Source organism: Gymnoscopelus microlampas (assembly GCF_963454915.1).
Source record: "Gymnoscopelus microlampas genome assembly, chromosome: 20".
NCBI classification, from domain to species: Eukaryota; Metazoa; Chordata; class Actinopteri; order Myctophiformes; family Myctophidae; genus Gymnoscopelus; species Gymnoscopelus microlampas.
The window spans coordinates 38,658,380-38,684,272 of NC_139957.1; the positions used below are offsets into that span (position 1 = coordinate 38,658,380).

The window sequence follows — 25,893 nt, forward strand, 5'->3', positions numbered from 1 at the left end:
CTGGGGGGTAACCTGATCCCTTGATCAGATCCTTTAGCCCTGAGTCTCCACACAATACACACAATATGACACACACAAATCAGCCCCACAATAGTTTGTGCTCCTTCTCCTCTCCTCTGGCTGTGTACAGTGCAGTCAGTGGTGGAAAAAGTACTCAGATGTCTTACTTAAGTAAAAGTAACGATACCACAATATAAACATGCTCTGTTACAAGTAAAAGGCCTGTGTTCAAAATGTTACTTGAGTAAAATATTACTTATAAATATATATAATATATACTATATAAAGTACCAAAAGTAGAAGTACTGAAATGTTTGAAAATCATTTCTCACGACGCTTCGCGATGCGACACGTTGTGAGCTTGTAGATCGGCTATTTTCAAATAGCCTAGGTATAAAATAGGCCTAAAGTGGTTAAAGTATGTTTTATAATATAATAATTAATAGCTCTGCATAGTAACTAGTAATAACTACACTTTTCAAACAATTGTAGTGGAGTAAAAAGTAAGTATTGAAAATTGGAAATACTCAAAATTGTACTCAAATACAGTACTTGAGTAAATGTACTTAGTTACTTTAGTTTACACCATTGAGTGCAGTGCATGCTTCAGAGAGTGTGACCCTTTTCAGAATGTCAACAACTGTGATACAAGAGTATCACAACTGGGACAGAGAATGCAGGCGGGCCGGGCAGCCCGCCAATAGGGGCCAGAGTCCCCCCACCCAGAGGGGTCCACACACAGTCTATCCTAGATCAGGGGGTCTTCAACAGGGGGGTTACCTCAGAGCAGATCTACAAGCTCACAAAGCCTTCGTGCCAACGCGAGGCGTTGTGAGCTTGTGGATCGGCTATTTTTGGCGGGAAAACAGGGTTTTGGAGGGAAAAAAGCAGGCCAACGGCAATTATTTTACTGATATTATTAGCTCACAGTGTGAAGATTTGCTATTATTGATTTTCTTTAGTAAAAATCGGGACTGTATAAAGTCCCGATTGTCAAAACAAATAGTCAAAGGTAGGGTAAGTGATTTTTCTTTGGTTAAAATAAGTGTTAAATAGCTCTACAGTATATTCTGATAGTCCTCATTGCTATTAGTGTTTGTTCAGTAACAGGAGTCTCCATGTCTCTCCAGCTCTTTATTAAACAGAATATGCATTTTCAAGTCGGGATACCAATTGTATCCAATCAGGAGAGAAAACCCAGACAGGATACAGATAAAGGGTAAATTGGAAGTGATGACACAAAGAAATGAGCAGAACAAAATTGGAACTGGAACACTATAAAAATGAAGCTGATACGGAAATGGGTACTCTGTCCTGATTGGCTGAAATGTTGTCACCTACCCGAAAATGTGTTTTATGTTTATTAAAGAGCTGGAGAGACAAGGGGAGACCCCTGTGACTGAACAAACACTCTTTAAGATTATTTTTGGGGGGGCTTTTTTTATGCTTTTTTTTATTGATAGGATAGTGGGTTGACAGGAGATGGGGAAGTGACATGCAGCAAAGGTCGTCGGGATCGGGACTCGAACCCGCGACGTGCTGTCGCCCAGACCGCTACGCCAGTGGTCTGGGCCAACTTTTTAACGAAATAGTTTTTGTGTTTTAACCAAAAAATATCACTTTACCCTACCTTCAAATAGTGGGCAATATATCGGCTAGACCAGGGGTCTTCAACGTTTTCAGCCCAAGGACCCCTTAGCTGAGAGAGAGACGAAGCAGGGACCCCCATACATTGCACACAATTGTGTTACTGATTACACTTTTTCAGAGATTTCATAGATAGCTTCATTGACTATCATCAGTGCTGTGTAAATTAATGTTTTTGGTTCATTTCAGACATGTTAAATGTCATTTAACCACTTAAACCTTCAATACTTGGTACGAAGATTTGCTTCTTTTTCCCTCTACACCAAACCTCTTTGCCGAAAATAGCCGATCTACAAGCACACAACGCCTCACGCTGCGAGGCGTTGTGAGCTTGTAGATCTGCGATTTTCGGCTAATGTTCATCGGAATAGAGATGCTAGGGTTCGAGTGCTTAATGTAAAAAAAAAAACATCCTATCACAAAGATTTGGCGGACCCCCTGGAGGGAGTAACTCTGAGGTCCCCCCTAGGGGTCGCGGACCCCCTGTTGAAGACCCCTGGGCTAGACCAAAACATGGGTCTGGCTCTGCTCTCTGGCCGGGTGCTCTCTGGCTGCACTGTCTCTAGTCTACACACACACACACACACACACACACACACACACACACACACACACACACACACACACACACACACACACACACACTGTGAGCCTGATTAATGGGACGAGATAAGCAGCCATAGCTTCCACTTGTTGAGCGTTTCCTGTTTGGTGTCGCCCAAGTCCTCTCGTGCGGCCAGCGAGGGATCAGTGACGGGACAAAAGTTCACGACTCCCTGAGAAGTGACTCTGGGGCTAGACCAGCCAGCCAGCCAGCCAGCAAGCCGCCCTGGCCTGGCCTGGCCTGGCCTGGCCTGGCCCGGCCCGGCCCGATGGCCAGCCAAACCAGCTCCAAGAACATTCCTCCGCTTCTCACCCAGGGCATACTTGGAGGATGAGGTGATGCTTATTGCTGGAGATGGGTGTGGGGGTACGGAGGGGGGGATGGTGGTGGTGGGGTGAAAAATGAAATATTTGAAACTAAACACTTGTTTCTTGTGAACGCTGAACATCTGCCAAATGTTGGAGGATGCGGTAATGGCAAACAGCATGCCTGGCATAGTTTAATATTCGATGTTTATGACACACTCAGCGGCGTAGTTTTTTAATATCCTATAAACGAGCAATTGAGTTGCTGGTGGGGAGGCTTGCTCTGGTGCAGAGGGGGGGGCTTGGGGTTGGTTCGGAAAACCAAGCCGCGATGCCAGCAAATGTTTGATGTAAGATGGAGGCTTTACAGTGCACCTTGGCCTCCCCGAGTTAACAGTCCTCTCTCTCTCTCTCTCTCTCTCGCTGTCAGAGGGGATGATGAAGCTCGCTAGGAGGAAGGAAATTTGTAGTCCTTTTGGCTCGGGCCATGGAAAAACACATAAAACGTTTGCCTCAAAAGTCGTTTTTTATGAACATTTTTATTCTAGCCCCCATGTCCCTGGGATGTTCCTGTGTGTGTGTGTGTGTGTTTTTCTTTTTTCTCCTTCTTTTCGCTGCAGCTGGAAGCACTGTGTGGACTGGGGAGAAGGAGGAGAAGGAGGAGGCGTCTGCCTCCTCCCGACCACTGGTTTCCCTACTGGTTTTCTTAGCGCGGTAGTAGAGGGCCCCGTACAGCTGCCTCTGTAATTAACCAAACAAAGGGCTTTTTGAGAGACGGGGACACAACTCTACAAGGCAACCAAAAAACTTGGCCGGCGTAAAACAGTGGAGTATTGTGAAAACAGAAGGATTTTTGGCGCGTCCTGAACCTTTTGAGTAACATCAAGTGCAGGAAAACATTTGGATTAGATGAAGGGATGAGTTCATATTGTATGTTTGTATTCCGCCACACCACGACCAGAGTGTCGCTCGGTTATCGTGGAACTGATCTTCGAGCTAAACGACGCAAGATGACACGCGGCGCGGGGCGCGTTGTTGTGAGCGCCAAGATCGGTTCTTGACAGCGAGAGCTGCTGGCTGCTGTGTGACGGGAGTATACATTTAGGCAATAGATTCCGCATTCCCTTATGTCTTCAGGCCAAGGACCCCTGAGAGAGAGATGAAACAGGGACCCCCCCCACTGCATATTGTATGAAATTGTGTTGCAGCGATGCAACTTTTTCATAGATTTCATAGCTAGCTTCATAGACTTGTTTGACAGCACTGTCAATGTGTAGCATTGTGTTGGTTTCATGTTAATGTGTATTTAGTTTCAGACAATTAACCACTTAAACCCTCAATACCCTCAATACTCAAATGAACCCTCAATAATACTACTGCCCTTTTCTTTCCCCCTCCCAACACCAAACCTCTTTGCCGAAAATAGCAGATCCGCAAGCTCACAACGCCTTGCAGCGCGAGTAGTTGTGTGCTTGTAGATCTGCTATTTTAACCCATTAAGACCGGGAACGCATCTGTGTCATTTTAGATTTCTTTGGCTATTCAAAAATAGCAGATATACAAGCTCATAGCGCGGCACCGAGTGCCGCACTATGAGCTTGTATATCTTCTATTTTTGAGAAATAATACATTATTTTTAAATATTTTTTAGTATTTAGTATTTTTAGTATTTAGATTTAGTATTTTTTTAGAAGCGGTCTCAGGTCTTAATGGGTTAAGCTAGTGTTCCTCAAAATGGGGATTCTAGGGTCCAAGTGGTTAATGTAACTGTAGTAACTCTGAGGACCCCCTGTTGCAGGCCCCTGAGTTAGATCCATTTGCCAAAGTAGTTAGGGATGATTCAGGTGTTCCGTGATGTTAAAGTCTCTGCGATGACAACAGGAACCCGTCGTGGCGTTATTATATACTGTCGCTGCACAGTAGGTTTGTCTGCTAGTGTAGAAAAGCACACTGCTTCTATATATCCATCAGAAGATTAAGCTTTTGGGGGTCAGAGGGAAATGTATGTGACGTTAATCTTACCAGCCAGCACCACCCCCCCCCCCCCCCCCCGACACCCACACACACACACACACACACACACACACACACACACACACACACACACACACACACACATGTTGAGTTTTGTCATGGTTACACACAGACAAAGACCTTGGTTTGGTCTGTTGGGGAAATAAAAGAAAGAAAATCAACTTAGGAGGAGCCTAGAGAGCCTAGAGAAGGAGGAGAGAGGGATGAAAAGAAGAACAGAGAGAAGAAGAGAGCAGATGGGGAAATGGAGAGCGTGCAACCGTTCCCATCGACCAAAACTAACCGAAGCACACAGGAAATAAATCACCGGCATCTCCCTACCTCATTCCCTCCCTCGCTCCCCCGCGCAGGCACCATCATATCGTCACGGCGGAAACCTTGTATCTCCATATTTCCCCCCCCCCCCCCCCCCCTGTAAACTAATGGCATATTTTGTCGTACAACAGTGTCACACAAAAGTAGTGGAAATAGCCGATCTACAAGGTCACAACGTGTCACGTTGTTGTGAGCTTGTAGAACACGTTTAAGACCTGGAACGCATCTGTGTCTCTTTTTAATTTCAGCTAAAAAGCATTCTTTTACACTTTGGCTATTCAAAAATAGCAGATATACAAGCTCATGCCGCGCTACGAGCTTGTAGATCTGCTATTTTTGAAAAATTGAGAACATTCGTGCAAATTAATATATTTATATTCTTTTAAAGCGAACACTTTTAACTCAAATCTTTGCTTCTGGGGGGGTCCCTGGAACAACATATTTTGAGATGGGGGTCCGCGGCCAAATACATAATTCTGGGGGTCCTTGACATGAAAAAGTTTGAGAAGCCACTGATATAGAAACATGCGTTTTTCAGAAAACTGTTGGGATTTAGAAGACATTTTGTAGAATCGGCTTCAGGTCTTAATGGGTTAAGGGTGGCCTGTTAGTGTGTATTATAAATATATTGAACCAATGAAAAGTATTAACGAGCGCTTGCACTACACTGGATCCGTTAGAAGAACACAGGTTCTTTTTTTTTCTCTTTCCCGTTTCCTGAAAAGTAACAGGGGTGCACTGGTTGCCTTAATGCGACACCACGGCGTGGGGCATTATGTTTTTTCACACGCAAGTACGGTACGGATGTGCACGCGTGTCCCCGCTAGAACGTGCCCCCCCCCATCGATTCATGACACACATTCAAATGGCTATGCTTTGCATAACAGGTTTACAAGTGAGTGTGCAAATGTGTCCTGGCATACACGGTAAGCAACACAAGCATGTTGGCTTCAGTAGTCTCTGCTGCCAGTATCCTATCTGCACGCAACAATGTGCCTCAGCCACCGTCCAAGAAGAGAAAGATACTCGCAAACTTTTAGTTTCAGCTCCTTATAATTCAAGGCATTCCTTGAATTATTTTTATTAGTTTAAAAAGACTAAAACTAAGCTAAAAACAAAGCTAAAAAACTAGTCATTTCCTATACAAACATGTTTCTCACACGGTAAAATAAATTGTGCGCGTGACGTGGGCGCGCGTGACGTCATTTAAATAGCACCGTTACACCCCTGTGTTTTGGACGTGTACGGTACAAGGTTTCCCCCCGACGGCGCTGACGTTGTTCCACATGTGCATGTTCCTATGGAGCCTCTCTACTAAAGCCATATATCACCCCAGAGGACAGGACACACAGCCGGAGCCGGCCCCCGCAGCTCTCACTGTACAGTACAGTATAATGTGTGTGATATATACATACATGAGGGGCCAGCAGACGTTTCCTGGAAAGCCTGTTCCTGCAGCCCTCCTTTTCTTCTGAGGAAAGAAGGCTGAGTTCACCCTCATGAGTCAGTGTTAACTTAAGACCGACGGGTATATATCGCTTCTGAAAGCACAGAGTCAACACAGTCGTTGTGGCCCCCCCGTCTGCCTGCTGCGCTGAAGTTTCCCCAGCTTTTGGCAGTGGGGGTTTTTAAAGCCTGATTTATACTGGGTGGTGTTGCACGCTGTAAAATAGCAGATATACAAGCTCACAACGCAAGCTTGTAGATCCGCTATTTACCAAGCACGACACCGCGGCACACAACTTTTTAAGTATAAATCAGGCTGTTAGCAGTGTGTTAGCAGGCTAAGCTAGCTGGTTGAGTGTATTGCAAGGTTGCATGTCTCTCTCTCTCTGAATAAATGAATATTACAACAGGGGTTGTTGGAAAACCAAAAGAGAGAGAGAGAGAGAAAAAAAGGCCCCCCTTCCATTGAACGTCTCAAAAGCCCTAGCTGCACAAGGAATCTATCAATTTGCCCGGTCCTGGAGTAATTTGTGGAAAGGGAGAGCGAGAGAGGGAGAGAGAGAGGGGGAGAGAGAGAGAGAGAGAGAGAGATCTCTAAAGTGAAGTGAGCTAAGTAATTTCTACCATCTGCAGTCCACATTTCTTCGAAGCCTCGTTCTCCTTTAAATGTGGAGTGGCAATGCAGAACACAAGACCCCGCCGCAAAGAGTCAAGAGAATGACAGAGTAGAGCGGAGAAGAGAGGTCCTCTCCAGGGAATTGGGACGGGGGGGACAGGAGGGGGGGGGGACAGGGGGGGGACGGGGTGGCTGGGACAGCCCTGGTGGTGGCAGCGCTGGCATCGGTGCATGGGTTTTGCGGCGACTTGGCCCTAGCTGCCGATGTCCTGCCGTTTAGTTTTTTTGGTGGTGCAGGAATCAGCTATGGAATCCCTCTACTTTCTGTTCTGCCACGACTGTGGCTTTTCCTTTTCTTTGTGTGTGTGTGTGGGGGGCTGGAGCCACATCTGTAGGCTGTTTGAATGTCCTTCACCATCCTGTGACTCTCTCTCTCTCTCTCTGTGAACAGTGATTGGAGATAATCTACAGTATAGCGTCGCTCAAATCTCTGTTACTGCCGGCTCAATGGCTTTTCATTGTGATTATATTGAAGCAGCAGGCAGCGGTAACATTGAACTATTTAACCACATGAATCCCAGTGTCCTTTTATTCCGGGGGGCGGATTTACAAGCTGGCAATTGCGTCGTGGCTATTTTCACTATTCAATGAGGTACAGTATATCAGTAATCACAAGGACCCCCAAAATTATGTGTATTTGGCCGTGGACCCCCATCTCAAAAGTTTTTTTTATGCCAGGGATACCCAGAGAAGAATAGTTAGAATAGATTCGGTGTAGATTGGGGAAAAAGTGATCTGACCAAGTACAGAGCCCTGTTGGTAGCGACTCGGGTCATCAAAGTACAAGTATTTAGGATTTAAGTGGTTAAGTCCTTTAAGCCAGGGGTCTTCAACGTTTTTCAGGCCAAGGACCCCCTAGCTGAGACAGAGATGAAGCAGGGACCCCCTCTTTGCCAAAAATAGCCGATCTACAAGCTCACAACGCCTCGCAGTAATTTTTAGCCAAAGTCCTCCTCAGAAAAGGGATGCTAGGATTCAAGTAGTTAAAAATAAATCATATCACACAAAGATTTGGCGGCCCCCCTTGTTGTAACTCTGAGGACCCCCTTAGGGGTCCCGGACCCCCTGTTGAAGACCCCCTGCTTTAAGCGATTATTTTGTAACCATTCATAAATCTTTGACCCATCAGGTTAGCGTTTTTCCGGTGAAATAGGATGTCTCATTTCCTTTTATTAATTCTCCCGTTAATGGTCTTGACATCCTGTTCTCCGTAACAGTCCAAGGAGAGTTTCACCTTGACTGCCTCCGCTGGCCACCTCAGCACACTTAGCCCATTCAGACCGGCGGGAAGGCATCTATCTATAAAAAATAGCAGATATACAAGCTCATAGCGCGGCACCGAGTGCCGCGCTATGAGCTTGTAGATCTGCTATTTTTTGAAAAATCATGAAAATTGGTGCAACTCTTTGAATATATATATTTTTAAAGCGAACATTTGGAGCTCAAATCTTTGCTTCTGGGGATTCTACAAATGTCTTCTAAATCCTAACAGTTTTTTGAAAAAACTTGCTATAATACCAGTGGTTTTCAAACGTTTTTCATGTCAAGGACCCCTAAAATGATATGTATTTGGCCGCGGACCCCCCCCGATCTCAAAATATTTTGTTCCAGGGACCCCCCAGAAGTAAAGATTTGAGTTAAAAATGTTATTTAAGAAAAAAAAATGTATTCACAGATTTTCAAGATTTTTCTAAAATAGCAGATCTACAAGCTCGTAGTGCGGCACTCGGTGCCACGCTATGAGCTTGTATATCTGCTATTTTTTAATAGCCAAATCTAAAAATGACACACAGATGCGTACCCGGTCTTAATGGGTTAAAGGACTTCAACCGTGACAAATGCTGAGTGGACCTGTTCAAACTTGGCCCGGTGTCAACTCTGTCTTTTTCCCCCTCTTGTGTGTGTGTGTCCTTTCCCAGATATTAAATATTACTTATTAACCCATTAAGACCTGAGGCCGCTTCTACAAATGCCTTCTAAATCAGTTGTTCTCAAACTTTCTCGTGCCAAGGACCACCAAATTGATATGTATTTGGCCGCAGAACCCCCCCCATCTGAAACAGTTTTGTGCCAAGGACCCCCCCCCCCCCCAGAAGAGAAGATTTTGTGTAATTTTGTTTTAAAAAAAAGTCACTTTCAAGATTTTTCTCCTTTTTTTTCAAAAATAGCAGATGTACAATCTCGGCTGTGAGCTTGTATATCTGCTACTTTTTGAGAACCACTATTCTAAACCACTGTTCTATATCCTATAAGATGACAGAGATGCTTTCCCCCCTATCCTTGAACCCTGTTCTGGGAGTGAACATTCGGCAAAAAATAGCCGAGCTTAGCTGAGCTTGTAGATCTGCGTTTTTTTTTGGGTGGGGTGAAGACATTTGGTGTACAGGGGGGGAAAAAGGAGGGGGCCTAGTATAGAGCCTTGCGGGACGCCGGTCAACAAAGTGTATACTGTAGGGTTGAAGTGGTTAACTCTGGTTGAATGTCTTCTGTCTTTCTATAGTTTGAACTGAATAGCACAATGCAGTGTAAACAATTCTGAATGGCTAAAATTGGCATCTAAAGTTTGCAGGATTGGCCCGTTTTGAACAAAATGCCTCACATCATGAACGCAGCGTCCGATTGCCGAAGTTATTTTTGTTTGTTTACAGTTAGGTGTTGGATTGTTTGTGCCTGTAAGAGTGAATGAATGTCGCCCTTTTGTCCGTTATTCTTTTAGTTTTAGTTTTAGTTTTTTGTGTATATATTTTTTTATTGTATTTATTGTACAGCATCTTTGTTTTGAATGGCGCTTTATAAATAAATATACCTTAACTTACCTTACCTTACCTTACCTTACCTTACCTTCACAAGCTGGTATAATAATTATAAATACAATAATAAACAACAATAGCAGACCTTTTAGCTTGCTGAAAAACGCTGTGATTTCCTCTCGTTATGTTGATGACAGACAGACTCCTGAAATGAAAGCCATGTGGGGCGTGTGTGGCTTTCCTCAAATGTCAGCTCTTCAGTCATGATGTGCCTGCGGGGGGGGGGGGGGGGGTATTGATCCCTGCAGCAGGAGCAGGTTGAGAAATGTTTTATGCGCTGGTGTTTTCTCACTGATGTTTGCTTTTCCTGACTGACTTTGGGTCCCGTGTGAGTGATCGCTCCACCTGATAGGAGGAGGTGGCAGAAGAAGAAGAGTACCAGTGTGATATAAAAGCAGTACTTTACATCAGGGGTCTTCAACGTTTTCAGCCCAAGGACCCCTTAGATTACCCCATACATCTATATATACAATTTGAATCCTGCGCCATGTCGGTTGTCCGTATGCGACGCCAGTGTGACGGTGTGACGTAATCTGACATCACGATGACAACGCCAGTGTGACGTAATCTCACGACAGCATGACATCACATGACATCACATCCTACCTATAAATTCTAGGATGCCGTCAGATCGCACCAGTTCGACGGCTTCCATAGTGGGTTTTGGTCATTGGAGAGGTGATGCACGTCACCTCTTTCTGAAGTGGGTACTTTCAAAGCCTGCCGTGGATTTAGGAGAGCACAAAACTCTCTCTCACACTGTGAGGTGCCTGTAAGGTGGCACTGCAAAGTGAACGACGCGTCACGCTAGACGTTCGGGCCGCGTAGCGGCCCGAACGTCTAGTTGCATACAATTGTGTTACTGATTACACTTTTTCAGAGATTTCATAGATAGCTTCATTGGCTATCATCAGTGATATGTAAATTAATATTTTTGGTTAATTTCAGACGTGTTAAATGTCATTTAGCCACATAAAACCTTCAATACTTGGTATGGAGATTTGCTTCTTTTTCCCTCTACACCAAACCTCTTTGCCGAAAATAGCCGATCTACAAGCTCACAACCTTGGTAGTCTTCCTTTTTTTGGGGGGGGGCGGCGATGGGGAGAGAGATGGGGACTGACATGCAGCAAAGGCCGTTGGGATTCCGGACTCGAACCCGCGACAGAGACCAAAAGTGTTTTTATGACCGTGTGACTGACTGGCCCAATTTGCCTTATAGCTACCCCTGCCTGCATCCTTTTCAATGTCACTATTGCACAATATGTACATCTGCCATGTTGATGCTGAAACAATCTATTGCGACTGAGGTCCTCCTAACTAACCAGTATGTTTGATACAACTTGCTGAAGAAAAAGCAGGTGCTTATTAAAAGAGGTCATATAATATTCTGCAGGGGTAATAATGAACAACTGCTGGCCTTATGTAACGCGTCCGTGGTCTGTTAAAAAAAATATCAAATGAAATAGTTGGATTGCAACTCCACTCTCCTCTCTTATTATTTGACTCTTGTGTTTGGCCATTTCCTCCATGCAGGCCCAGGGGGAAAGAAGAGCCAGCCAGTCAGCATGACTCTGTTTGTCACCATGTTGCTCTCTCTCCTCAGCTGTAACATGCTGCTAGGAGGTTCCTCTCCAGAGCCTCCTCCCTATAGTTTCCACATTCTGTTGCTCCCGCTCTCTCGCTCTCTCTCTCTCTCTCTCTCTCTCCAATCCGCTGCGGTCGGTGGAGCTCGCCTTAGCCTGTGCCTTCAAATGGCTTTTCTGTCCCACTGACTGCACTTGCTATTATTCCTGTCTTGTGTGTTTAACCCGTTAAAGCCGGGAACGCATCTGTGTCATTTTTTCATGATTTCTTTGGGCTATTCAAAAATAGCATATCTACAGGCTCATATTACGAGGTTGTAGATCTGCTATTTTTTAAAGATCGTGAAAATTTGTGAAAATCTTTGCATAATGTATACATTTTTAAAGCAAACATTTTTAACTCAAATCTTTGCTTCTGGGGAGATTCTACAAATGTCTTCTAAATCCTAACATTTCTTTTTTTAAACGTATGTTGCTATATATCAGTGGTGCTCAAACCTTTTCATGTCAAGGACCCCCAAAATTATATGTATTTGGCCGCGGACCCCCATCTGAAAATATTTTGTTCCAGGGACCCCCAAATGCAAAGATTTTAGTTAAAAATGTATATATATATATAGACAAAGATTTGCACACATTTTCACGATTGTCTTTCAAAAATAGCAGATCTACAAGCTCATAGCGCGGCACTCGGTGCCGCGCTATGAGCTTGTACATCTGCTATTTTTGAATAGCCAAAGAAATCTTAAAGTGACACAGATGCGTTCTCGGTCTTAAAGGGTTAAATGGTCAGGGAAAAAATTGCCTTTTTGGGGACAGTGTGTGCTGTGGAAGGATTGGAGGCGCGACAGCGAGCTGGAGTGAAGTTAGTCGAATTAATAAGCGCTGCAACTTTTAACTGCCTTTTTATTTTAGTTTAGCTCAGCGCAAAAAAAACACAAAAGCGGGTAAGGACTGAGGAGGACTTCACGAAGAATAAAGTTGGAAAAAATAAGACCTTATAAGTTGACGTAAGACACTTTAATGACCATGATGCGATATGGAACTGCTGATTTGGCATCTGAACTGTTGCTTTGATTGCAAATTCTAACTGATCATAAAGAAACATAAAACAACTTTTGCACCCTGTAAACACAGACACATGCACGCACACACACACACACACGCGCGCGCGCACACGCACCAATTTGCATGTGTAACCATCCATGTGTCTGTCGAGCAACGGTCTGCGCATTTTGCCCAATTCATACCTGGTTACACGCCGTTTCGTGCACACGAAAATCGCTGATCTACAAGCTCACAATAAACCCCAGCACACAGCACACATGTAAATCAGGATTTTTGCACCCTCTCCGACACTCGACAGTTAGACTGCAGCGAACCATCAATCTCATAAAAGGAGGGGGCCGCATAAATCCCCCCCACCACCCAGACTTCACCTGATTATTTGCCCCATGCGGAGGTGTATTTCTGCCTGGTGTGCTCCGGGTCAGAGGGGCGAGAGACGGGAACGGGGACGGGGGAGTTCGTTGGAGGCCCCAGCCATGGCCGTAACTCATCAAACGGGGTGGGAGGGGGGGGGGGGGGGGGGGGGGTCTCGCCGAGCGTGGCTCAGATCACACCGCTGTCTTCCTGAGTGGCTTTAGATCCTGTGACTCAGCCTTCCTCCTCCTCCTCCGCACACAGCTATGCATGCAACTTATCGTCTCTGTCGGGTGGAAACCTCACATGTACAAAACTGGTACTTTCTTTTCAGGATTCAAATTCAAAAACGTCAAAAGTAGCAGATCGACAAGCTCGAAACGCGGCGCTTTGCGCCGCGTTTCGGGCTTGTCGATCTGCTACTTTTGATGCTTTTCATGTGTGACGCTGTAGTATGATCAAGTGAACAAAAAAAGGCTTTTCAAAGAAGTACCGCTTAACTTCCAAATGGTGTGGACTGCAGATTTGCAAAGAAAATAATTCCAAGGCACTCCGTCTTTGATGATAAAAAGATATAGGATTTATGTTGAGCAATAAGGCAACAAATTATGACCAATGCGTATCGACCTAGAAGGTCTTCATCAGTGCTCTGTCTAGTGGAGTATGATCAAGTAGGACATTAATTAGCGAAAAAAATAAAAGTTAAAATATAGAGATAAGAAGTTTCTGCCCGACAGCAACGCTATACACAAGCACACGTGCGCACACGCGCGCACGCGCACGCAAGGCGAGGAGAGGGGAGAGAAGAGACAGTGGATGTCATCATGTGTGTGAAGAATGGGGGCCATTAGTCAGGCTGCCTTCCTCCTCTGTCCTGGCTCCCAGCGTGGAGCCGGTGGCGAGCAACCAAAACGGTGACCTCATCATCATCATTATCTCCTCCACGCTGAGCGCTGCACTAAGGAGTTTCTTTTTTTTTGTACTTAAGGCCAAAAAGACAAGCAATCAAAAGCCTGGCGAGATAATTGTTGTGCGTTTTCTTTTTTCCTCCACCTCTCTGTAGTTTAGAATGGTGGATCTCAAACATGTTCATGTCAAGGAGCCCAAAATGTATTTTGCATTTTATTTGGCCATGGACCCCCATTTGAAAATATCTATGTTGTGCCAGCAAACCCCCGCAAGAGAAGATTTGTCATTTTGTCAAGATGTGTCAATTTCTTCTTGAAAATGGCAGCAAAATGAAATGGTGGCTAATGGTGATTTATATGTTGGCACTGCGAGCTTGTATGTTTGTAAATGTTTTAGAAAATGTTTGAAAAATTTAGAATACTTTAGATGTGTTTTTCTTTCTTTACATACATTTTCTCTTCTGGGGGTCCCTGAAGCAAAATCTTTTCAGATGGGGGTTTACGGCCAACTACATTTGGGGGTCCTTGACATGAAAAAGTCTGAGAACTAACTGCTCCTCTGTAAGCCCCGGGCAGACGGGTCCAGTCAGCGTTTGGCCAAAACAACAAAAACAATCCCGCTGTTGCTGCTGATGTAAATTGGCTAAAAGAGATATAATCTCTCCTGATGGTCGTGTCAGGTTTGGACTGACAGGTGTAGTCGGGTCGCCCTGCTCCGCTCCAGACCGCAGACTATGCTATCTGCGGTCCTGAGCGGAGACCAGTTCTGTCCCCGGTGGTTTGATGCTGTGACTACACCTCATCTGCACTAGCACAGCTCAGTGTGGACAGACGCATAGTAGTACACACCCACACGCGTGCAATAAATGCATTTTGAGGTCATGGTGCTGTTTCTATGGGTCCCAACTAAGTAAATATCCAGTTTGTTTTTTCAAAAACATTGTACCCAGCACACACACACACACACACACACTTTCACAAAACAATGAAATGTTAAAAAAAATTATATAGCAAAAATGGCCGATTTTTCCACTATCTGTAAATGCTTAGATATGTATACAGTATATAGTAATGTACATGTGCGTGCATAGTACACGCACGCACGCACACACGCATGCACGCACGCACGCACTCACTTACACACACACACACACACACACACACACACACACACACACACACACACACACACACACACACACACTCGTACTCTGACCCAAAGAGCGCAAGAAGGGCACTGGCACCAGCCAGTGAATTAGTTACATATGAAGACTTGGCTGGTTTTCAAGTCTCTCTGCTGTTCTCATCTCTGCTGTGTAGACAGACGAGGGCCGACTCTGCCTCTCGTCTGGGCTGCGTGCCGCCGTGCACGCTCCTCTGCCACGTGCACACTCCTCTCCTCTGCCACACGCACGGCGACAATGGGCAACACGAACACGGGGGGAAGTGGAGGAGCGGCGCTCGTGAGAAGCCGGTTAAACAATGCGTTACTCTGTCATGTTACTGACCCTTGTCTTTGCACGAGAGCAGAGGAATGTGCACGTTGTTACGGCATTCCAAAACTGGATAAATGGGAAAGGGGGGGGGGGGGGGGCAACGTTAAAGGATTAGTTCACCCAAAAAAAAAACATATTTTATTATGTCAATTACCAGTGCTGGAAAAAGTACTCACATTTCTTACTTAAGTACAGGTATCAATACCGCATTGTAGAAGTACTCTGTTACAAGTAAAAGTCCGGAATGAAATATTTGCTTGAGTAAAAGTACAAATGTATTGGCATCAAAATGTACTTACAAGTACCAAAAGTAAAAGTACCGAAATGTTTGAAAATAGCAGATCTACAAGCTCACAACGCGTCGCGATGCGACGCGTTGTGAGCTTGTAGATCTGCTATTTTCAAATAGCCTAGGTATAAAATAGAAAATAAGTAATTTTTGGGGGGAATTACTCCTTTAAGCCTAGTTCAGACCAAATATTTGCGACAAGTCTAAACCGTTTTAAGTCCCGATTCATACTTTGATATACGCCAGACTGTCACCTGCCCCGAAAATAGCCGATCTACCAGCTCACAACGAGTTGCAATGTGACGCGCCGTGAGCTTGGAGATTGTCTATTTTTTCGGCACGCGACGATGTCATACGCACAGAGCATGAATTAAGCATTAGAGAGCGTTGCAGAGAAAAACCGCAGCGGTCTGAATTACCCCGTTTAGAGCTAAGTACAGTTTCTGCCTTCTCTCTGCTCTTGTGGTGCAGCATCACAGAAAAGAACCATCTGTCTGGTAGATCAGCGGTTCCCAAACTGGGGGTCAGAACCCCCAGGACGGTCCCCAAATGATTTTGTCTAACCCTGACCCCCATTTGATAGAACCGTTATGATCTCTGGGACCCCCCAATCTACACTGTAATATCGGCTGGTGTAGTGGTCCGGGCACGTAGGCTGCTGATGCTGGTTCGATTCCCGATCCCGACGACCTTTGCTGCGTGTCACCCCCCCCCATCTCTCCCCATGTCCTGTCAGACTACTGTATACTATCTAATAACGGCAGAAAAAGACCCAAAAATATCTTTAAAAAAAAACGATAAGAAAACGAGTGACCTCACATAGCCTCGTCCTGTCGCTCCTCTCTGCTCTAAGCAGGGGGGGCTTTTTTTTTACACATCATAAGCATCAGGTACCATTGTTTGTTTCATTTTTCCCCATTTGTTTTGAACGCCACCGCGGTCACGTTCCCACATGATGATCGTGAGCCTCGTTTAGCCCATTAAGACCTGGAACGCATCTGTGTCACTTTCATTTGAGCTAAAAAGCATTATTTTACACTTTGGGCTATTCAAAAATAGCAGATCTACAAGCTCATAGCGCGGCACCGAGTGCTGACATTTTTTACTTTATTCTTTACTTCTGGGGGGTCTCTGGAACAACACATTTTGAGATGGAGGTCGGCGGCCAAATACATATCATTTTGGGGGTCCTTGACATGACAAAGTTTGAGCACCACTGATATAGAAACATACGTTTTTTCAGGAAACTGTTGATTTAGAGGACATTTTTTTAGAATCGGCTTCAGGTCTTAATGGGTTAGGGCATTGGTTCTCAAACTTTTTCATGTCAAGGACCCCCAAATTGACACTTATTAGCCCACGGACCCCCATTTGAAAAGATAAGCCAGGGGACCCCCATAAGAGAAGATTTTTACGGCTCTAGCAGTGATTCTCAACCATTTTAATTTCAAGGACCCCCTAGTTTGACATGCATTAGGCTACGGACCCCCATTTAATGGCATTTATATCTCTGGGACCCCAATTCATATTGTAAAATCAATGTTAATCTAACTCTGAGAGTGTACAAATGGAACCAAATGGACCCTAACGGGTCCATTTGGTTCCATTTGTAAACTCTCAGAGTTACAGACCCATAAGGGTCCATTTGGTTCCTGTCCATCCTTAGCTGGGGACCCCCTGGAACCTCCTCAAGTACCCCTGGGGGTCCCCGGACCCCACTTTGAGAACCAATGGGTTAGGGAATTAAGGAAACACGTTTTAGTCAGCAGCCTGGTCGTCAGAGTGACAAAGTCACGGCTTCTCCCTAACAGCCCGCTGCCACCACAGTGTGAAGTTTCCTCCTTTTTTACACCGAAGGAGGAGGTGATGGAGCTTCCTTTTGTGGTGTGTGGAAAAGAAGCCGATTTAGCCGCTGAGAGGAAGAAACTGACTGTGTGTGTGTGTGTGTGTGTGTGTGTGTGTGTGTGTGTGTGTGTGTGTGTGTGTGTGTGTGTGTGTTAGTGTGTGTGTGTGTGTGTGTGTGTGTGTGTGTGTGTGTGTGTTGGGTACAGAGATAGGATGAGTTTGCCTTCTCCTGCTTGTGTCTAGAGAAGCTTAAGTTTCAATGTGAACCACATGTTGGTACGTTGCAATCTGTTACTGTACGCAGTCTCTCTCTCTCTCTCTCTCTCTCTCTCTCTCTCTCTGCCTATGTGTCTCTCTGCCTTCCAGCAGCTGTACAGTGTTTGTGTTGGCTTGGGCGTGCAAACAGTGGAGCAGCAAATAGTTTTATGTAATGCACTGTCAAGATGAAGCATGCTCCTCTACTTTCCACCTAACTAACAGGGCTGGGCTGGCTGCATGCGGGCCAGGCTGGCCGGGCAGGCCCAGGGCAGTGCCGGTAAAAGTACTCATATGTTTTACTTGAGTAAAAGTGTCAATACTGCAATGTAGAAATACTGTTAGAAGTAAAAGTCCGGAATTCAAAGAGTAAACGTACAAAGTACCAAAAGTAGAAAGTACTCATTATGTAGAATGTCCCATTTTGCAACTTTTCAAATAAAAATCTTTTGAAAACAGCCGATCTACAAGCTCACAATGCGTCGCATCGTGACGCATTGTGAGCTTGTAGATCGGCTATTTTCAAATGGCCGAAATGTATGTAGGGCTGAAGTGGTTACTGTATGTTTTGTAATAATAATCAAAATCTACAAAGTAATTATTAGCTAGAATGTTCTAATAATTGTAGTGGAGTAAAACGTACAATATTTGCCTCTGAGATGTAGTGGAGTAGTATTAAAAGTATTGAAAATTGGAAATACTCCAGTAAATTAAAAGTACCTCAAAATTGTACGTAAGTACTTGAGTACATGTACTTAGTTACTTTCCACCACCCTGCAACAGGCAGGGACGGACAGACACATGCTGAGCAGACGCTGGTCCTCTTCCAGAGCAGAGAACAGACAGACAGACAGACAGTCGGACCACCGACCATGAATCTATAGAATGTGACAGTGTGTGGTCAGATGGATGGGGCTCACGATGATGAGCTGCTTATTGGATCTGTTTGACCGGAGCGTGTACAGTATCTCTGCCAAGTAACACACTGTCACGTACTGTAGGGCTGCTGGGCAATGTGGACAAAATCAAATATATATTGTGGCTGTCGGGCAGAAACCTCTTATCTCCATATTCTAACTTTTTGTGTTTTTTATAGGGTGGCCACCCTGTCTATAAACAGACCTGCACCTAGTCGTCACTTCTTGACCCTTTTTCCTCATTGGCTGGCCTTGGCAAGAGGCCAGCCAATGAGGATTCGCCATCCTCTCAGACTATGGGATATGGACACACGGCAGAGCACAGCAGTGTCAGATTTAACTTAACGGCGCGCGCGAGAGAGACAGAGACATGGCAGAGCACAGCGGTGTCAGATTTCACTTACAGCACACACACACACACACACACACACACACACACACACACGCACACGCACACGCACACACTCTCACACAAAGACAGACACAGATGCACTGATTTTCTTTATATTGTTAGCCACCCTGTAAATGGCATTTAAATGTCAGTCTTGTTTTGTAAATGAACTCCCCACTTCGATCACACTACAGTACAGCGTCACGCATAAGTATCCAAAGTAAGCAGATTTGAGCTTGTAGATCTGCTAATTTTTGCTACTTTTGAATACCTTCGGCCAAAATACATCACAAAGTGTGAGAACCAGTGCTCTTTGCTGTGCACAGCGAGCGCACTGTCAGCCAGGGTCTTGTTGAGAGGCCAAGTTTTCTGCTCCATAGACGAGGATGGAGAGGCAGATCTACATGTTTATATTATATCTGCTATTTTTGAATAGCCAAAGAAATCTTAAAATGACACACAGATGTGTTCTCGGTCTAAATGGATTAAAAGATGAAATATGGAGATACAAGGTTTCTGCTTAACAGCGACAATATTGATTGATTGATTGATTGAATATTTTATTAGGCAAAATAATGTAAAACAACACATTTACATTTAAAATACTTTGTCTAACAGGTCCGTTCATAAACGTCCTTGAAGACTTGTTTCCAATGAGGGCCTTGGTATATGTTTGCAAAGCAGCGTGTGTGTGTGCGCGAGCGTGCGTGCGTGCATGTGCGCGTGTGTGTACTGTACTGTATGTGTTGAGGCAGTGTTTTTCTTTAAACTAGTCTGCAGCACATGTCATTGAGATGAGATGGTGGTTATTAGCAAGTCATTCGACCAAATTATACAGAGAACTCTTAACGGATGACCCAAAAAAAACGCTTCATGTTGAACGTTGACGTGGAAAAAGCAGAATGCGTCCAATATCCCCTAATTAATGCATCACTCCAAGTGACAAAGAAATATTTGCCTTGTCATTAATGCCAAGAAGTGCTAACTGTATAATTTTCTATACTCTGGGTGTTTCTTGTTCTCTGTTGTGTGGAAAAAAAAACACGCCTGCTGCTTCCTATTAGCTACATTAATAATGTTTTAATGAAAACAAATACAATTCCAATGTTGACTTTATTAAATTAACACAGTTTTCCACATTGCGTTTGATGGTGACTTGAACTAACTAATTACACGCACACGCACACGCACACGCACACACACACACACACACACACACACACACACACACACACACACACAAGTTTCGTGTGAGCCCATAATAGGATTTTCCAGCGCATTCTTCATTTGTGGAGGGGAACTTCAAGTGTGCTTTCCCTCTGTTGTGGTCATTAACATGCACCTCAAAGTCAAACGCCGTCTCCTCCATTGTTTTGACATCAAAAACAGTTTTCCTATTTGTTTAACATTCGCTACAGCTCACTGGCATTCCATGGGTTTTCGTGGCGAACTTTAGGGGGGCAACATGGCACCATGAGTCAGCACAGTGCTGCATTTTCAATGTATTCCACGTCTTCCTCTCTCCCTCCGGCTTTGAACATGTGCTGCAGGGTTTCTCAAAGTGGGTGCCGTGCCGAATTCATCAATATCACTTCAGTTAGTAACCACTTATACCCTTTATATTAGTGGTTCTCAAACCGGCCCGCGGACCCCCATTTGAAAAGATATGCCAGGGACCCCCATAAGAGAATATTCTTTTATGGCTCTAGCAGTGATTCTCAACCATTTTTATTTCAAGGACCCCCAGTTTGACATGCATTAGGCTACGGACCCCCATTTAATGGCATTTCTATCTCTGGGACCCCAATTTATAATGTAAAATCAGTGTTAATTCAATTCTGAGAGTGTACAAATGGAACCAAATGGACCTGAGTTACAGTTTTTTAATATTTGAAAAGGAGTGAACATCTTTCAACGTGGAAACGATTATGCAATAAAAATTGTGACAGGCCTAATAGATCTACAAGCTCACACGACGCGTCGCATCAAAAGTTGTGATAGTGTCTCCTGCTCCGGTGCAGTACGTAATGCTTCATTCATAGTCATATCATCATACGATGGTGTCACACGCCTAAAAATAGCAGATCTGCAAGTTTGTAGATCTAGTAGATCGGCTATTTTTAGGCCGCTGAGCGCACATGAGGGGCAGTCAAAGATCTATGAAAGGCCACAGAGACAGACCTGAGGGTCTTGTGTTTGTTGGGAATGGGGACAGCAGAATGTTCTCTTTCTCGTCCCACGCTGATAAACAATTGCAGACATATAATCAGTCAATGGCTTCATTTATCCTGTTGGAATAAAAGGCACCTTGTCCTCCGCCGTGTCTCATGACGGGTGTTATCCTGACACCTCTGGGCTTAAACCATAGACCACCGTCAAAAATGAATGGACAAAGTTACGCCATTGGTTTCTACAGGCCGTAAATGAAGCCGCGAAGGATGCGTTTTGAGCTTGTAGATCTGCTACTTTTGATACTTTTGAATTTGAATCCTGAAAAGTAACCGTTTTGGACATATGAGGTTTCCATGCCGACAGAGACGCTGTGTGTGTGAAACACATCTGGGTCAAACGTTTTCTTCCCAATGCATTGGGAAGCATTATAGAGTACAGAAGTCCTGACGTCACTCGTTCATCCCCTGGTTCGTAAAGTAATGTCTCTATGGAGGATAACATTGGGTCATCTTAGAATCGTCTCATATAAGAATTGTGGTCCAAAAATACACAAACTGTCTCGGCGATATTGTCAGGGAGGTGGCTCTGTATCGTTTATGATAGTCAGTCACTTATATTTGATACAGTCTGTTTCTGGCGAAATTTTTACTCATTCGACGGAAGTAACATTAGCGTTTTCTCACTGTCAGTTGATGCTTCATATCCATAAGAGTCAAACCGCCGGGGTCATTTGTTTATTTTTGGAACACAGTTCTTATTTGACGCGATATTAAAGACGTCTATGGGGATTCAGAACGGGGGTGGAAAACCGCGAACCAGGTAGGATGTGTAAACTACGTTAGACTTCGGTGCTCTGTCAGGTGATTCTCACACTTAGGATAGAACAATTTAATTCAGGTAAAAAAAAAGAATCGCTGGGAATTTATATTTACCTCACTTTGTAGTCTCCTTATGGTTTTTTTTCGGGACAGTTTTCAAAGAAACCAGTGATTCACATCCTTTTAATGGGACGGTGTCAGGGCACATTCCACATTTTGGTGGCAGAGTAGTAGAAAGGTTGCCTGTAGCTGTGGTGGAATAATTGGCGCTAACCAGCACCCATCAGAACAAAGCGATGCCAGTGGTCTCTTGTCTGCTGCAGCAGCATGTTGATAAGAGAGAGAGGTGTTGCTTTGCTGAGCCACTGCTATGCAAACCCACAGTGTTCATTAACCCCATTAAGACCGGGAAAGCATCTGTCATTTTAACCACTTTAACCATTATTTTACACTTTGGCTCTTCAAAAATAGCAGATATACAAGGTCATAGTGCGGCACCGAGTGCCGCACTATGAGCTTGTAGATCTGCTATATTTTTTTAAATCATGAACATTTGTGTAAATCTTTGAATATATTCTTAAAGCGTTTGTAACTATTTTTTTCCCCAAAACAATGCAAAAGAATAGCAGATCTATGAGCTTGTAGATCTGCTATTTTTGAAAAAACGTGAAGATTTGTGCAAAATGTTCACAAATTTTATATATTCAAACATTTAATGTTGGAATGTATATATATATATTTTTACTCAAGTCTTTGCTTCTGGGGTTCCCTGGAACTAAATATTTGGAGGGATGGGGGTCCGCGGCCAAATACATAAACAATTTTTGGGGGTCCTTGACATGAAAAAGTTTGAAAAAGTTTTGACTGATATTATAGCAACATAAGTGTTTCAGAAAACTGTTAAGGATTTAGAAGACATTTGTAGAATCAGCCTCAGGTGTTAATGGGTTAACCGTTAAGGGGCCGTGAGTTTGCCATGCATTTCTATGGTAAAGACGTTTTGATAAATGTAATACTTTATTAATCGTTTGCATAAAGTACAGAGGCACAGTTGTACAATAATTCTAAAACGATCAGATGAAAAGCCCTGAGGGCTTGTTTCCATTGTGGTATGTATTCAATTCATACAAGAAATCATCAATCCTAGGAGCAGCAAAAGTATATTTGCAGAAAAACAGGGGGGGGATTTCTTTTGGCAAGCTAGAAGACTTGTCTAGGTCCAGTTGCAAATTGCAGACAGGTGCTCTTTTATGGAGGTTTTGAAGGAGGGCAGGGACTGGCACTTTTTGATGGCTGTTGTTGGTAGGGTGCTGTGGGAGGCATTGGTGATGTGTCGTTCATGATCGATTCGTTCAAAAGAACTAGTTAATTTGCCGTGAACGTGAACGAGCTCGTTCACTTTCTGAAACTGTTACGTTCACGCGCAACGTAAAAAGAAACGCTCCCGCGTTGGTGTTTTACACACATTATAAAACATACATGAACCACTTTAGCCCTATTTTATACCTAGGCTATTTGAAAATAGCCGATCTACAAGCTCACAACGCGTCACATCGCAACGCGTTGTGAGCTTGTAGATCTGCTATTTTCAAATATGTTAGTACTTTTACTTTTGATACTTCAAGTATATTTTGATGCCAATACTTTTGTACTTTTACTCAAGTACATTTTGAACACTAGAAAATAGCGCTACTGAACGAGAACGTGAACGAATCATTTGAACGAATCATTGCTGTGTGTGAACGTGAACGCAATCGTTCGTTCACTGAAATGAACTTTTTTTCCCACCACTTACGGGCATCGGTCACGAGGACGTCCCACACTAACACACGTGGATGTACTCAAGAAATGATGCAGGTGCACAAAGCCCCAACGAGCTGGCCAGATGTGCAGAGAACAGGGATGACTGGAAGCGACGATGGAGGGCTCGTCTGAGAGGACGACCTAGGGAGAGAGACCCAGGAGGATTTTGGTCGTCTTGTGTGGGGAAACCAAGAGGGAATCCCCCCCCTTGGTGCAGGGCAGGGGAGATATTTTGGGCTATTGAGCTTCAGGCAGAGTAGGGAGGGAGACCACCTACAGTACCATTGGGATTGGTTAACCCATTAAGACCTGGAACGCATCTGTGTCACTTTTCATTTGAACAAAAAAAGCATTATTTTATACTTTGGGCTATTCAAAAATAGCAGATATACAAGCTCATAGCGCGGCACCGAGTGCCGCGCTACGAGCTTGTAGATCTGCTATTTTTGAAAAATCGTGAAAATGTGTGCAAATCTTTGAATATATATTTTTTTAAAGCGAAAATGTTTTACTCTATTATTTGCTTCTGGGGGGTCCCTGGAACAAAACATTTTGAGATGGGTGTTGGCGGCCAAATACGTATCATTTTGGGGGTCCTTGACATGAAAATGTTTGAGAACCACTGATATAGAAACATACGTTTTTTTCAGAATACTGTTGGGATTTAGAAGACTTTACTTACAGTAAGCAAGGTAAACACACGGTAATAGAGACAGTGCCTCAGTGATCTAGGATCATACAGTAGGTAAACCAAGAACCTACAGCATCAGTCTAAACATTATATTATCAATGAATAATATGTACATTGAAACTATACACAACTATAGGATGCCAGATCAACAAGTGAACTTGACATCTGTCACTTGTGTGCTACGGCAGTGGTTCTCAAACTTTTTCATGCTAAGGACCCCCAAATTGACACTTAGTAGCCCGCGGACCCCCATTTCAAAAGATATGCCAGGGACCCCCATAAGAGAAGATTTTTTACGGCTCTAGCAGTGATTCTCAACCATTTTAATTTCAAGGACCCCCAGTTTGACATGCATTAGGGCTACGGACCCCCATGGCATTTCTATCACTTGGACCACAATTTATATTTTTTTGTGACCAACTTTTTATTTTCTTTTTAAAACAAGCTTTCAGAGGTGACAGACATTACATCACATTGCTGTGTGGGCAAGCAGATCATACATTTTTCCACAATAGCATACGAAAGTGTCTTTTCAGTACATAGATTGTCCGTTATTGTGTACTGTATAGTCTGCCTGTTGGCAGTTGTGACAGTCGTTACCTCTGATCCTGAGGCTGCTAATCAGCCCAGGTCCCTTCTTTACCCCCCTACCAGACCCCCGGGTTCGCACAGACATTATAGGAACGGTAAAACCATGATGTATACATGTAGATAATACAATTTTTTTTTTTTTATTTATTGTATTTATATTGTAAAATCTATGTCAATTTAACTTTGAGAGTGTACAAATGGAACCAAATGGACCCATAAGGGTCCATTTGGTACCTAATCTATCATTTAGCTGGGGACCCCCTGGAACTCCCTCAAGGACCCCTGGGGGTCCCCGGACCCCACTTTGAGAACCAATGTGCTACGGGCTGGATTGCAGCGTCAACTCAAGACAGAGTACAAGAGAGTGAACCTTACAGGTCCATTTGGTTCCATTTTGTACACTCTTGCGTTTAAAGGACAACTTTGTTTTTTTACAACCAAGGTTTATGTTTTAGCGTGTAATTAAAGTAAATAAAAGATGAGTGTTAAAAAAAAATCATTTACTGCTTTCTATAGTTTTTGCAATTTTCACAATCTTTTTTTACAGTGGGCGGGGGCATTTGGGCAGGTGGCTAAATATGTCTCTTTTTACACAATAACCCGCCGATTTCTTTATTATTATTTACAGTAGCTCTTCTAGCCCACAATAACTCACATCTGGCCATCAAAGACCACAGAACCTTTTTTATTGTGTAAAAAAAGACATTTAGCCACCTGCCCGAATGCCCCCGCCCACTGTAAAAAAAGGTTGCGAAAATTGAAATAGAAAGCAGTAAATGACATATTTTAATTACAAGCTAAAACATAAACCTTGGTTGTAAAAAAATGAAGTTGTCCTTTAAAAGAAAGCTGCAAAATTCCACCGAGCAGCG

The 25,893-nt window shown here is 43.9% G+C and overlaps 1 protein-coding gene across 4 annotated transcripts in view; it reads left to right on the forward strand.

Moving 5' to 3' along the window:
- prkd3 (protein kinase D3) overlaps positions 1-25,893 on the forward strand; it is a 111,169-nt gene that overhangs the window by 16,894 nt on the left and 68,382 nt on the right. The window lies entirely within an intron of this gene.